Source organism: Monodelphis domestica, chromosome 6, assembly GCF_027887165.1.
Source record: "Monodelphis domestica isolate mMonDom1 chromosome 6, mMonDom1.pri, whole genome shotgun sequence".
Classification (NCBI taxonomy): Eukaryota; Metazoa; Chordata; class Mammalia; order Didelphimorphia; family Didelphidae; genus Monodelphis; species Monodelphis domestica.
Genome location: NC_077232.1, coordinates 286,307,662 through 286,322,297, shown reverse-complemented (window position 1 = coordinate 286,322,297; position 14,636 = coordinate 286,307,662). Strand labels below are relative to the sequence as shown.

The window sequence follows — 14,636 nt, the reverse complement described above, 5'->3', positions numbered from 1 at the left end:
TTAGACTTATAAATGTTGGAAATTTCACCATTGGGAAATTTTATACTTGGAAAATTTCTTACTGATAGTCTATTGGAATGTGAACCCCATTGGCATGGGAGGTTCCTCCTCCTCCCTTCTTAAGAATACTTTAGGACAGAAACCTTTTGCTGAACAATGGAAAGGACTTTGACCTATGCTTAAGCATAGAACAGGAATTTCTTTGAGTCATGATTGATTTTAGAATTGATACAATGGAGATACTTGGAATCAATCTCCACCCTACTCAGTCCTAACAGGATTGAGGAAGGGCTGCAGCATAGATCAAAATTTAATTATTCCAATCTCTACCCTACTCAGGTTAACAGGATTTAGGAAGGGCTGTAGCAAAGTATCAAAGATTTAATTATTTGAAAATATGACCTTCAACACACATGTGCAAAGCCAGAGACCTCTGGGCGGTCCTGGGTTAAGCTAGAGCCTCCATTGGCACAGGGAAATTGATGGACAGTGATTGGTAGATGTGAGAACTGAGGGGAGGAAACTTGGATGGTTTCCTTAAAGATAGAGGGGGGTCTGAAGACTCAGGGTGGTGGTTGAGGAGTTTGTCTGAGTGGTTGGAGTGTGCTCTGAGAAGCTTGCGCTGAAGGAAGCTGAAGGTGGGGGCCTCTGAGACTGTTTCTCCATTTTGGTCACATGAGTAATAGGGACTGATCTCTTTTCTTTGCCCCAGCTATCTAAGGGCTTGGGCCTTTTTGCCCAGCCTAAACAGAAGGGGTATTTAAGCCCTATTCCCTTCTCTCCCCTTTCTCTCTCCCTCTCTCTCTCTCTATCTCTAATTCCTTTCTTCCTCCTGTTTGTAATAAAACTCCATAAAAGGTTGACTGCTGACTTGAGTTTTCATTTAGGAATTACATAGCTGAATTCCTTGGTGACCTTAAATTAATATATATCAGTCTTTTAAAGTGATTTCCTTGTTACATATCTCTAACTAAAGAGTATGTGTCAAGATACAGCATAATTTTAAATATAATTTAATATTTCCATGTCTTCAAAGATTAATATATGTGAAAATAGTTCTATTAAAATGGAATATAGGTTAAGGGAGCTTTTATCTACATTTCCATAGACTTTTCAAATTTTTGTAAAACAGAAAGCACCATTCACAATAAAACAGCTGCAGAATGATATAAACCAGATAACCTAGATTAGTCCATTACACTATCTTGGACCTCAAGTCTTACAATTCACACAAGCTAGCTTGCATACTTTCTTTCCCTCATTTTCCTTCCCAACAGAGGAAACTGACATCAAGGTGTGTCAATCAATCACACACCTTGGGACAATCACATAAAATAAATCATATAAAATAGGGACAATCATATAAAAACTGGAATATCTTGACATAACAGAGAAGAATTTATAAAGCACCTGGAAAAATAGTTGTATTCTCCCTAAACTGAATATACTGTATCAACACTCATTTTTTTCAGGGTTCCCTTGAAATCCAGGAATGCACCAATCATAGGATACTGATCCCTTTATGAGAACTTTATAGAAAATAAACTGAAATCAGAGACAATGTAAAATAAAGGGGGAAAAAAAACTAGAACACACAAGCCTTTTTAAACAGGCATTTTGTTTCTGTCAATAGCCATTATTTGTTTTCATTTGCAAAATTTTTCAGTTAATATATTAAATAGGAGTATCCAAATTGCATCTCTCAAAATTAGAACTATAATAATAATACGCTATTGTTTTTCAAAGCAGGCTCCTCTTCTCTTTCGTAGCTCTTCTGAAGAAAGAGATGCTGGTGAATTTGTACCTGATGTCTGTGGAATATCTTCTGAAATACTACTTCTGGAACTACCTTCCATACTAAGTTGAATTGCTCTTTGCAGATCTGCTTCTTCATCTTCCATATCAATTTCCTGTTGACTTAATGCTGGAGCTCTTTGTAGATTCTTTTCATCTTCATCTAACATTCCTGTTCCGTTATATGGATGACTTGCTTCTAACGACTGATCTAGGTCTATTTTCTGCATTCTTTGATCTTTTAGATGAGATAACTCTTCTCCAATGAGTTTTAGTCTATGCATTTGTTGTACTCAAATCATCTGCAGAAGCTGATCAGCTTCACAGTCTGGTAGGCCACTCTTAAAAACAAATATGGAATAACCTTCCTGTTGTAACTGAGCCAAGAAAAGTGCAAGATAAACATCTGATATTAATTATGGACCCATCAAGAGAGAGTTCAGGTTAAACTGCTGTTTTCCTAATTCTTGAACTGTAAACCAGTGTTCTTTAAAATTGCATATAAATGATTTATAGGATCGATCCTGAGCCTCTTATACTCTGGGCTGTTGAAGAAGATTAGCTCTAAATCCCAAACTTTCAAGACATTGCTTATAACTTGAATAAAGAAGAAACCACTGTCATCCATATTTCCTGAAGGTTGCTGTAAAAATGTTCTATAGTCTTCACTGGTGATTCCTCCCTCTGCCATCCTCATCCTCTCTTCTTCATCTAGCTGATGAGCAATAGAGGATAATTCCACAGGGCTAAAATATTCCCCTGGCAATAGATTATTCAGGCAATGCTGAGCACAGAGTGGTCCTTCTTGTTTCTCCTGGAATATGGAATCCATTTTTATTTGTTTGGAGCCAACCACCCTGCATTGAACCACCCCCTCTAGATCCTCCCCCCACCCCCAAGCTACATTTAAAAGAGCATTAAAGAGAAATGGTTTGGAGAAAGAGCATGGGGAAGGTGGAGAAACTCTTATTTTAATCATCTGGAAGTTCAAGAATGTTTTAGTGATTCCATTTGATACTGCTTTCTGGTCAATATGAAAAACTCTAGAATTATAGACAATTGTTTCTAAAAAATTTAATGATATTTGGAAATGAATTCATTATATCAGTGATACATGATTTTACTGGCAGGATGAGTGACTCCTTTGGAGGTCACAAATATCTCCATATCATAGTATATAATATTGCTGAATTTCTGTGGCTAAAGTAAATCAGATGACCAAGTTTCTTGTAATCAGCCTCTCTACTTACATAGATAATGTACAATCAATAACTCCAGTTTTCTAATCTCTACATCTCTGAGTCATCAACTTACCTTCCAGAGCTTGAGGCTCCCATGACGCAGAATTAAGACCCCAGCATTGCTATGGCACATGGAAGAACTAAGCATAATAGAACTTTATTCTAAGATTTGGAACTATAGAAGCAGTGAATTAGTGGGACTGATAGAGCGTGTAATGAAGTATATGACCAGCTAACTGAAATGATCCAAGGTCTCATAACAAAAGCCATTCTTTCATGTTGATGTTATAGATCATAAATTTCAGTATTACTTTATTAGGAACAGTGATTCCTAACCTTTTTTGTGTCATGGATTCATTTGACAGCCTGATGAAGCCTATGAATCCTGTTTAAATGCAGAAAATAAACTACATAGGATTCTAAGACCAAATATGTTTAAATACTGTTATAAAAATGTTTAAGAAAACAATCCAATGCCTTCCCTCCTCAAAAGAAAAAAAAAACAAACCCTAATGGAGCTCAGCTTAAAACCCTTTCTCTTAAACTCATTGTGGTCAGAGCCACATTTTTACCTATTTTTGCACCCTTTTTCATTTCTAGAATTGTAACTTTGCATAGGTAGTTAATTTACAGATTCTAAGCAATACACAAATGCTTAGGAAACTTTTTTCATGTGAATTTGAAATTTGTCTTATGTGTAAGTGAGGATTTATAAGACAAGACAAGCTTGCAAAACAAAGTAAAGGACCTCAGCTATGAATCAAAAAAGAACATTCCAAATAGAGTGTTCCCAGAAAAGACAGTTGGAGAGCCAAGGAGGCTGAAGGGGAAGAAGCTCTGAACAGGGCCCCTGCTATCTTTTGTCCTAGGCTGAGGGACTGGTGTGGTTTTGGAGCTGAGGGAGAAATTTGTGAACTTAATTTTTGGCTGGTGGCTGAGTGTGGTGAAGAAGATATTGGTGTCTCTGAAACTTGAGTGTGAAGGAAGAAGAAAGAAGATTAAATAGTTGTCCTCCCATCTCCCTGACAGACTTTTCTGTCACAGCTGTGACAGGACTGACATCTCCCAAAATCCTCCTAATCCTCATTATAGATTAGGGAAAACCCCAACCCTCTCATCTCATCTTCCATCCTCATCCTGACTTTCCCTATAAACCCCCTTTCTTGAGAAAGAGAGAAAGAATATTTCCTCTAAACCTCATAGTCCCCTCAGGGAAGGAGGGGTGGAGGGGTGGAGCTAAAGGTTTCAGAAGAGGGTGGTGAAGGGAGGTATTGAGGGAGGAAGATGGCAGGAAAAATATTAATCAAATTGCCATCTAGGGAATTGATAGACACCCTCAAGTATCCCTCAAGTATTCCCTTAGTAGTATATCTTTTCCTATTACAACCAGGCACCCTGAGGTTTCCCTTAGTATCTCTCTAGTAATTCCAGAGTATATCCTTTATTACAACTAGAAATATCTCCAGATTACCTTTTTATTACAACTGGCACCTCGAAGATTGACTGAACCTCACAATCCTTTGAAAGGCAGAGTAGAGAAGTAGAAAAGTTGTTTAAACAAGTTATTTGTGGAGTTGTGGTGATTGCTGTCATCACTTGTTTCTGGGTCTACCATATACTGTACAGCAGAATGACCCACATGATCATTGAATCTATTGATTATATAGGCCACATAATAATGTCTATTTTGCAGTTGCCATTCCAGACAAACCCTATACTCTGGAAGGTCCTGGCTCAAGTCTATGTGATTTTAGTGGCAGTGTTACAGACTCTAACCCAAGTAAAGGAGATCTTTAGATTTGTGATTCCCCTTTAGATTTGTGATTCCCCTTAAGGCAGAAAAGATACTGGCTATTGATAACAGCCTGGAAAGCATGATTAAGGCTGTGTTTGAGGAATTTATTAAGGAGAAAGGGCTAGATCAGGTTATGGGCAAGGACAATGGACAGGCTGACAGTGCATCTAAAGAAAAGACAGCTAAAGTCACTGATAATGGAAATGAAAGTGATAAGGACACTGTGTCTGCTAATGACCCTGAGAAAAATCTGTCCATTAAAAGAAGTCACTAAGCTATCATCAACTGCATAGACAATTCTCCTCATAGGAACTTGAATCCATAAAAAGATGGTTCCCAAAATTTGTAGAAAATCCTTTTAAATCTCAAAAAGAACTGAAACGAGCTTTCAGGATTTTTGATCCTGATTTTGAGGATGTCAAGTTCCTACTCTCAGAATTGTTTAGTTCACATGAACAAAGACAATTCCTGGAGAAGTCAAGATCTGATAGTAATCTGACTAGCTGGCCAACAGTTGTGGAACAAAGGGTAGATATTGACTTTGCTAACCCTACTAGAATGTCTACCTTAGGAAATGCAGGGAGGACTTGCTTCAGGCCATAAAACAATGCTGCTCAAAACCAAATGCATGGGCTAGGTTTGACAAGATCATGCAGGACAAAGGGGAACATCCTGCCACATACATTGACCATTTATCAGAGAAGCCTGAATCAATCTTAGGTCTAGAAACAAATGGTGAAGAATCTTCAAGACATGTCCATAGGCAATTTCTAAGGGGTTGCACACCTAATTTAAAAACTTTCTTCAAACACTATTTCCTTAAGTATGACTCGGTTAGTCTGATAGAATTGCATGACACAGCAAGTTACTTGTTTGATAATCAATCAGAACAGATCAAACAAGTCCAAGACCTAAAAGAAAAGTTAGAAAAAACAGAGAATAATCTTAAACTAAAGGAGATAGAAGAAATCAAGAATATGAACACTGGTAAGACTTACACAAAACTTGGTTACACGAGACCTAGTTATAGACAAAGACCAGTGCAGAGAGAGACTAGGTAATGTTTCTTTTGCACAAAAAAGGTTACTTGATTGAAAAATAGTTTTTTTTTAAGAGATATGAAATTAACAGCAAGAACACAAAAAATTCACAAACTAGGTACAAAAAAATCCAATTGTTGTTCTCATTGCACATTAAAGTCCTCAAAGCAAGCAAATGAATTGCATGAAATGTAACAGGCTATAAAAACTGGAGCCAAACCTAAGTACTCAGATATGGTTAGGAAAGAATTATGAAGCCAGGCCTATAAGATATATAGTGTGGCACTTGGAGATAGAAGAAATAGTGAGAATGAGGCTGCAGTTGAAAATAATAGAAAAAAGTTGGGAAATGGTTTAAATTTTGTGCATGAAAGTGAATCCATGAATGATAGTATATGCAATAAAGTAAGTGAAAGGCAGACAGATTAAAGAAATTGACGCAGCAATAAAGGAAATAACATCTCAAATAGTAACTGAGATGAGAGATTTTGTTTTTTTTCCCCATTTGAATAAGTTTATTTAGTCAATTTAGAACATTATTCCTTAGTTAGAATAATCACTTTATTTCCTTCCCTCCCCACCACCCACTCTTCCCACAGTCAATGCACAATTTCATTGGGTATTACTTGTGTCCTTGATCAGAACCTATTTCCATGTTATTGTTTACACTAGGATGTTCATTTAGAGTTTATATCCCCAACCATATCCCTTCGACTCATGTATTCAAGCATTTGTTTTTCTTTGGTGTTTTTAATCACATTGTGTTTCCTCTGAATGTGGATAGTGGTGTTTCTCGTAGGTTCCTCCAAGTTGTACAGAGTCATTGGATTGCCACTAATGGAGAAGTCAATTACATTTGATTGTACCACAGTGTATCGTTCTCTGTGTATAATGTTTTCTTGGTTCTGTTCCTTTCACTCTGCATCACTTCCTGGAGGTTGTTCCAGTGCCCATGGAATTCATCCACTTTATTATTCCTTTTAGCACAATAGTATTCCATAACCAACATATAACACAATTTATTCAGCCATTCCCCAATTAAAGGGCATGTCCTCATTTTCAAGTTTTTTGCCACCACAAAGAGCACAGCTATAAATATTCTTGTACATGTCTTTTTCCTTATTATCTCTTTGGGGTACAAACCCAGCAATGCTATGACTGGATCAAAGGGCAGACAGCCTTTTATTGCCCTTTGGACATAGTTCCAAATTGCCCTCCAGAATGGTTGGATCAATTCACAACTCCACCAGCAATGTATTAATGTCCCAACTTTGCCACATCCCCTCCAGGATTCATTACATTCCTTTGCTGTCATGTTAGCCAATCTGCTAGGTGTGAGGTGATACCTCAGTTATTTTGATTTGCATTTCTCTGATTATAAGAGATTTAGAGCACTTTTTCATGTGCTTATTAATGGTTTTGATTTCCTTAACTGAAAATTGCCTTTTCATGTCCCTTGCCCATTTTTCAATTGGAGAATGGTTTAATTTTTTGTACAACTGGTTTAGCTCTTTATAAATTTGAGTAATTAGACCTTTGTCAGAGATTTTTGTAATGAAGATTGTTTTCCAATTTGTTGCTTTCCTTCTAATTTTTGGACGCATTAGTTTTGTTTGTACAAAACCTTTTTAATTTGATGTCATCAAAATTATTGATTTTACATTTTGTGATTTTTTTTCTAGCTCTACTTGGTTTTAAAGTCTTTCCTTTCCCAAAGATCTGACAAGTATAATATTCTGTGTTCACCCAATTTGCTTATAGTTTCCTTCTTTATATTCAGGTCATTCACCCATTCTGAGTTTATCTTGGTATAGGGTGTGAGATGTTGATCCAAACCTAATCTCTCCTATACTGTCTTCCAATTTTCCCAGCAGTTTTTATCAAAAAGTGGGTTTTGGTTCCAAAAACTGGGATCTTTCGGTTTTTCATAGACTGTCTTGCTGAGGTCATTTACCCCAAGTCTATTCCACTGATCCTCCTTTCTGTCTTTTAGCTAATGCCAAATTGTTTTGATAACCACTGCTTTATAGTATATTTTGAGATCTGGGACTGCAAGGCCACCTTCCTTTGCATTTTTTTTCGTGATTTTCCTGGATATCCTTGATCTTTTGTTCTTCCAAATGAACTTTGTTATGGTTTTTTTTCTAATTCCATAAAGAAGTTTTTTGGTAGTTAAATGAGTATAGCACTAAATAAGTAAATTATTTTCACTAGGATTGTCATTTTTATTATATTAGCTTGTCCTACCCATGACCAATCAATGTTTTTCCAATTGTTTAGATCTAGTTTTAATTGTGTGGAGAGTGTTTTGTAGTTGTGTTCATATAGTTCCTGTGTTTGTCTCAGCAGATAGATTCCAAAGTATTTTATATTGACTAGGGTTATTTTAAATGGAAATTCTTGCTGCTGAGATGGATTGGAGATATATGGAAATGCTGATGACTTATGCGAATTTATTTTGTATCCTACAACTTTGCTAAAGTTGTTGATTATTCAACTAGCTTTTTGGTTGATTCTCTAGGATTCTTTAAGTAAACCATCATATCATCTGCAAAGAGTGTTAGCTTGGTCTCCTCATTGCCATTTTTAATACCTTCAATTTCTTTTTCTTCTCTAATTGCTACTGTTAGTGTTTCTAGTACAATGTTAAATAATAGGGGTGATAATGGACATCCTTGTTTCACTCCTGATCTTATTGTGAAGGGTTCTAGTTTATCACCATTGAAGATGGTGTTTGCTCATGGTTTTAGATATATACTGTTTATTATTTTTAGGAAAGGCTCTTTTAATTAATTTATTTAATAGGAAGGGGTGTTTTTTTATTAAAGGCTTTTTCTGCATCTAATGAGATAATCATGTGATTTTTGTCAGTTTGCTTGTTAATGTGGACAATTATGTGGATGGTTTTCCTAATATTGAACCATCCTTGCATTCCTGGTATGAATCCTACCTGGTCATAATGAATAACCCTTGTGATGACTTGCTGGAGTCTTTTTGCTAATATCCTATTTAAGATTTTTGCATTTATGTCTATAGTTTTCTTTCTCTTTATTTGACCTGCCTGGCTTTGGGATCAGTACCATGTTTGTGCTGTAAAATTAATTTGTTAGAACTCCTTCTTGGCTTATTCTGTCAAATATTTTGTATAATATTGGGATTAGTTGCTCTTTGAATGTTTGATAGAATTCATTTTTGAATCCGTCTGGTCCTGGGGATTTTTTCTTAGGGAGTTCTTTGATGGCTTGTTCAAATTCTTTTTCTGATATGGGGTTGTTTAGGTAATTTATTTCTTCCTCTCTTATTCTAGGCAATTTATATTTTTGTAAGTATTCATCCTTTTCACCTAGATTGCCAGATTTGTTGCCATATAATTGGGCATAGTAGTTTTTAATGATTGCCTTAATTTCCTCTTCATTAGAAGTGAGGTCTCCCTTTTCATCTATAAAAATGCAGTTTTGAACTCCAGACTTCAATTCCCAGAAGTCCTTGGCCACATCCCAGAATGCTTTGTAACCTCACCTGAATTCCCACCTGGGCCAAGAACAGAAATTGTATTTAGGCTGAGTCTACGCCTTCTTGAGGCTCTCTCTTCCTGCTTCCACTTCCAAACACACGCATCTCTCAAGATGTAGTCTAAGTGAAATTGAATGGGCCTTTTGGCCCTCCTAGGCACATGATTTCTTATTTTGTTTTTTATTTATTTCTTAATTTTTAATAAACCTCATAAAATATAATACTTTTAGCAGAGAAATTAAAATTTTAATCTTAACACAACTTGGATACTGTCAATTTGGTTTTTTCTTTCCTTTTTTTTTAAATTAGACTGACTAGTACTTTGTCTATTTTATTTATTTTTTCAAAGTACCAGCTTCTAGTCTTATTCATTAAATAAATAGTTCTTTGACTTTCAATTTTATCAATTTCTCCTTTAATTTTTAGGATCTCCAATTTAGTCTTCATCTGAGGATTTTTGATTTGTTCTCTTTCTAGTTTTTTAATTTGCATGCACAATTCATTGACTTCTGCCCTTCTTAATTTGTTAATATATGAATTCAAGGATATAAATTTCCCCCTGAGTACTTCTTTGGCTGCATGCCATAGGTTTTGAAAGAATGTCTCATCATTGTCATTTTCTTCAATGAAGTTATTAATTGTTTCTACGATTTGTTCTTTTACAGGTTTTGGAGAATTGTATTGTTTAATTTCCAATTAATTTTTGATTTACCTCTCCATGTTCCCTTACTAATTATTATTTTCATTGCATTGTGATCTGAGAAGGCTACATTTATTATTTCTGCTCTTTTGTACTTGTTTGCAATGATTTTATGCCCTAATGCATGGTCAATTTTTGTGAATGTATCATGTGCTGCAGAAAAGAAGGTATATTCCTTTTTGTCCCTATTTATTTTTCTCCACATGTCTACTAACTCTAATTTTTCTAAGATTTCATTCACTTCTCTTACCTCTAGAGTTCTTATTTATTTTTTGGTTTGATTTATCTAGTTCAGATTGAGGAAGGTTCCATTCTCCCACCAGTATCATTTTTCTATCTATTTCATCCTTCAGCTCCTCTAGATTCTCCTTTAGAAATTTGGCTGCTATGCCATTTGGTGCACACATATTGAGTACAGATATTTCCTAATTTTCTATACTGCCTTTTATCAGGATGTAATTACCTTCCCTATCTCTTTTAACTAGATTTAGTTTTACTTTGGTTTTGTCAGATATCGTGATTGCAACTCCTGCATTCTTTTTATCAGTTGATGCCTGATAGATTTGGCTCCATCCTCTTACTTTCACCCTATGTGTATCTACCTTCCTCATGTATGTTTCTTGTAAACAGCATATGGTAGGGTTTTGTATCCTAATCCACTCTACTATTCACTTGTGTTTTATGGGTAAGTTCATTCCATTCACATTCAGATTTATGATTACTAGGTATGTATTTCCCAGCATTTTGATTTCTACTCCTGGTCCTGCCTTTTCTGCTTTCACTATTTCCTTCTACACCAATGTTTGTTTATAATCAGTCCCCCTAGTTCCCACTCTTATTTTACTTCCCTTTCTACGCCCCTGCCTAATTATCCCCCCCCTTATTTTCCCTGTAGTCTTTCTAAAGTTGACCCCCAACCTCTCCCTCCCTTTTATTGCTTCCCTCCCCACCAGTCTGTTTGTTACCCCTATAGGGCACACATCTATTCTCTGCCCCAATGGATTGAATTGTTGTTCCCTCTTTGGGTCAATTTCAAAGCACGTAAGAGTTGAGTATTTCCTATATCCAACCTCTTTATCCTTCCAGTGTATTTGTGTTCCCCCCACCCCCACCATGAGCTTCCTTGTGACATATAAATTTACCCCCCATTTGTTTCTTTTCCCATTTCTTTTAGTATTAGCCTCTTTTTTCAGCTCTAGCTGTATATGTATATACACACACACATATATGTATATGTATTTATACATGCATATATCTATATACCTATCTATGTCTTGTCCTTTCATTCTATACATTTTGTCACTGTTCCCTCTAAGTGTAATTCTTCTACCTATCCAGGTGATAGCAACAGTTTTTAAGAGTTACCAATGACCTCTTTTCTCATAGGGATACATATCATTTTAACTTATTGAGTCTCTTAAATTTTTTTTTGTTTTTCTTTTTCCCCTCTTTTTAAAATTACCTTTTGATAATTCTCTTGAGCTCTGTGCTTGAACATCAAATTTTCTGTTCAGGTCTTATCTTTTCTTTACAATTTTTTCTAATTCTTCTATTTTGTTGAATGAACATATTTTCCCCTGTAAGAATATAGTCAGTTTTGGCTTCTGGGTAAGCATGGTGGCCAGCTAAACATGGTTTACTCACTCTCCCCAACATACATCGACAAGGCCTACCCCAAAAGAGCTTAACAATCATCTTCAGAGGAGGGGAAGAGCTGTAAAGTGGGGAGGAGCATTGAAGGTGCATGGGATCAGGGCTTTACCAGTCTATTAGAGGATGAACAGGCTTCCACCCAAAAGCAAGCCAACCCATCCTCCCCAACCCACACCTACAGGGCCAGGGCCAGGGCAGTGCACACCGAGATGAACAAGCATGGGGTGCCTCTGAAGCGAGTAGAGGGCACATCTGCTCCCTTGGGAGATGACTAGGATAGCAGATGACTTTTTCCCCCAAGTCAGCTAGGCAGAAAACACCAACACATGAGAGAGTGCAGACCTCAGGTGCTCAGAGCCAGCTCACCCACTGTAGTCAATGAGTGAGCCAGGAGTGGTTCTAGAATGAGTGGTTTTGGGTCATTGGGAACTGACTAGGACCATAGGGGACCCACCCTCGAAAGCAGTTAAATTGGAAAGCCAGGCAGGGAAGAGTGTGCAGACCCTGAGTGCCCCCTAGAGGTAGGCACCAAGAAAACCTCAAAGCCTCTGTGCCTTAACTCTGTATACAAATGCCGAGCTGATTCAGATTTCTGACTAAAGAGGGAACTGAGAACATCCAGAAAAAAATGACTAACTGTGCACAGGAGCCTCAAAACCTCTCTAAGAAATAAAAAAAAGAAGGCCGTCACCCTCAAAAATTTTTACAGAGGAAAAACTCAGGCTACAGAGGAAATACTGGACAAAAGGCAAAACCGGAAAAAATTGTCCACAAGCACTGAAAGAGTCTCAAATGGAGCTTATCATCAGAAAGATAGACGCCCTGGAAAGAGAAGTGGGAAATGGCTCAAAAAGAAAATCAACAAATTATATTAGAGAACCAAAAAATCACAGCTAAATGCCAAAAGATTAAAGCAGAAAACCAGGCCTTATGAATCAGAATTGAACAACTGGAAACCAATGATGTTGCAAAACATCAAGAATTAATAAAGCAATGTCAAAAGACTGATACAAGAGAAAAAAAGCATAAAATATCTCACTGACAAGGTGACAGATCAGAAAAACAGAGGAAGGAGAGACAATTTAAGAATCATTGTTCTACCTGAAAAGTCAGAAATAAACAGAAACATTGACATCATACTACAAGAGATCATCCAAGAAAACTGCCCTGAAATTCTTGAACAAGGGGGCAAAATTAACATTGAAAGAGTTCATAGAACACTCTCTACAATAAACCTGCAAAAACAACTACCAGAAATATAATTGCCAAATTCCAGAGCTTTCAAGCTAAGGAGAGAATCCTGCAAGAATCCAAAAAGAAACAATTCAGAAACAAAGGAGCACCAATTTAGAATCACACAAGACCTGGCAGCCTCCACACTGAAGGACTGCAGGGCCTGGAACACGATATTCAGAAAGGCAAGAGAACTGGGTCTTTAACCAAGATGGGTCCTATCCATCAAAACTGACTATATACTTCCAGGGGAAAGTATGGACATTCAACAAAATAGAAGATTTCCAAGTATTTGTAAGGAAAAGACAAGAACTAAGTGGAAAGTTTGACAACCAAACACAAAGATCAAGAGAAATATGGAAAGGTAATTATGAAATAAAGGGAAAAGGGGGAAAACGCTTCCTTTTTTCTCTTTTTTATTTTTTTATTCAAAATCTCTTCCTTAAGGGCTACAATTAGGTCAAATTATATATATATATATATGTATATATATATATATATTAATATATGGGGAAAATGTTATTTGTAACTCTCAAAATTTTTTTCATTATTAAAGTAAATTGAAGAAGCATTCATAATAAAAGATTGGGACATTAAAGGCTACAAAATGATAAGGGGGGATAAAAGGATGAGGGAGGATCGATGGTACTAAGAGATACTTTAAGAAATACAATAAATAGAATAATATGTATCACATAAAAACACACATATGAAGGGGAGGGGAAGACTACTCTTGTAAGAGAGAGAGGAAGAGAATGGTAATAGATGATACTCGAATATTACTCTCAGTGAAATCAATTCTGAGAAGAAAGAACATCTAGACCCATTAGAATCTTAAAGTCTATCTTATCCTACAGGGTAAGGAAGAAGGGGAAACTAAGAGGGGGAGTAGGATGGGAGGGAGATCAAAAACTAAAAAAAAAGGGGAGGGTAGGAGAGGGAGGAGGGTAGTTAACAGACCCTAAACAACAAGAAGGGAACAAAAAGGGAGGGGACAGAAAGGGAAACATATCAAGGGAAGCAAATAGGGGAACTGACCAAAAGTAAATCACTGGACTAAAAGGACATAGCACAAGAAGAGAAGTCAGAACTAGGAGAGGATATCAAAATGCTAGGGAATTCAAAATTAACAATTGTAACTTTGAATGTGAATAGGATGAACTTGCTCATAAAATGTAGACAAATAGGAGAGTGGATTAGAATCCAGAATCCTACCATATGTTGACTACAAGAGACACACATGAGGTGAGTAGATAATCACAAGGTCAAAATTAAAGGGTAGAGCAAAACCTATTGGGCTTCAACTGACAGAAAGAAGGCAGGAGTTGCAATCATGATATCTGACAAAGCCAAAGTAAAAATAGACCTGATTAAAAGGGATATGGAAGGTAAATACATCAGTATAGATAATGAGGAAATATCACTAATCAACATGTATGCACCAAATGGTATAGCACCCAAATTTCTAATGGAGAAACTAGGAGAATTAAAGGAGGAAATAGAGAGTAAAACCATACTATTGGGAGACCTGAACCTACCACTATCAAATTTAGATAAATCAATTCAAAAAATAAATAAGAAAGAGGTAAAAGAGGAGAATGAAATCTTAGCAAAAATTGCAGTTAATAGATATATGGAGAAAAATAAATAGGGACAAAAATGAATAC

The 14,636-nt window shown here is 36.4% G+C and overlaps 1 pseudogene; it reads right to left on the bottom strand.

Annotated features, from left to right (window-relative positions):
• Positions 1 to 1,730: 1,730 nt before the first annotated feature.
• Positions 1,731 to 2,626, bottom strand: LOC100016057 (ataxin-3-like; annotated as a pseudogene).
• Between the last annotated feature and the right edge of the window lie 12,010 nt (positions 2,627 to 14,636).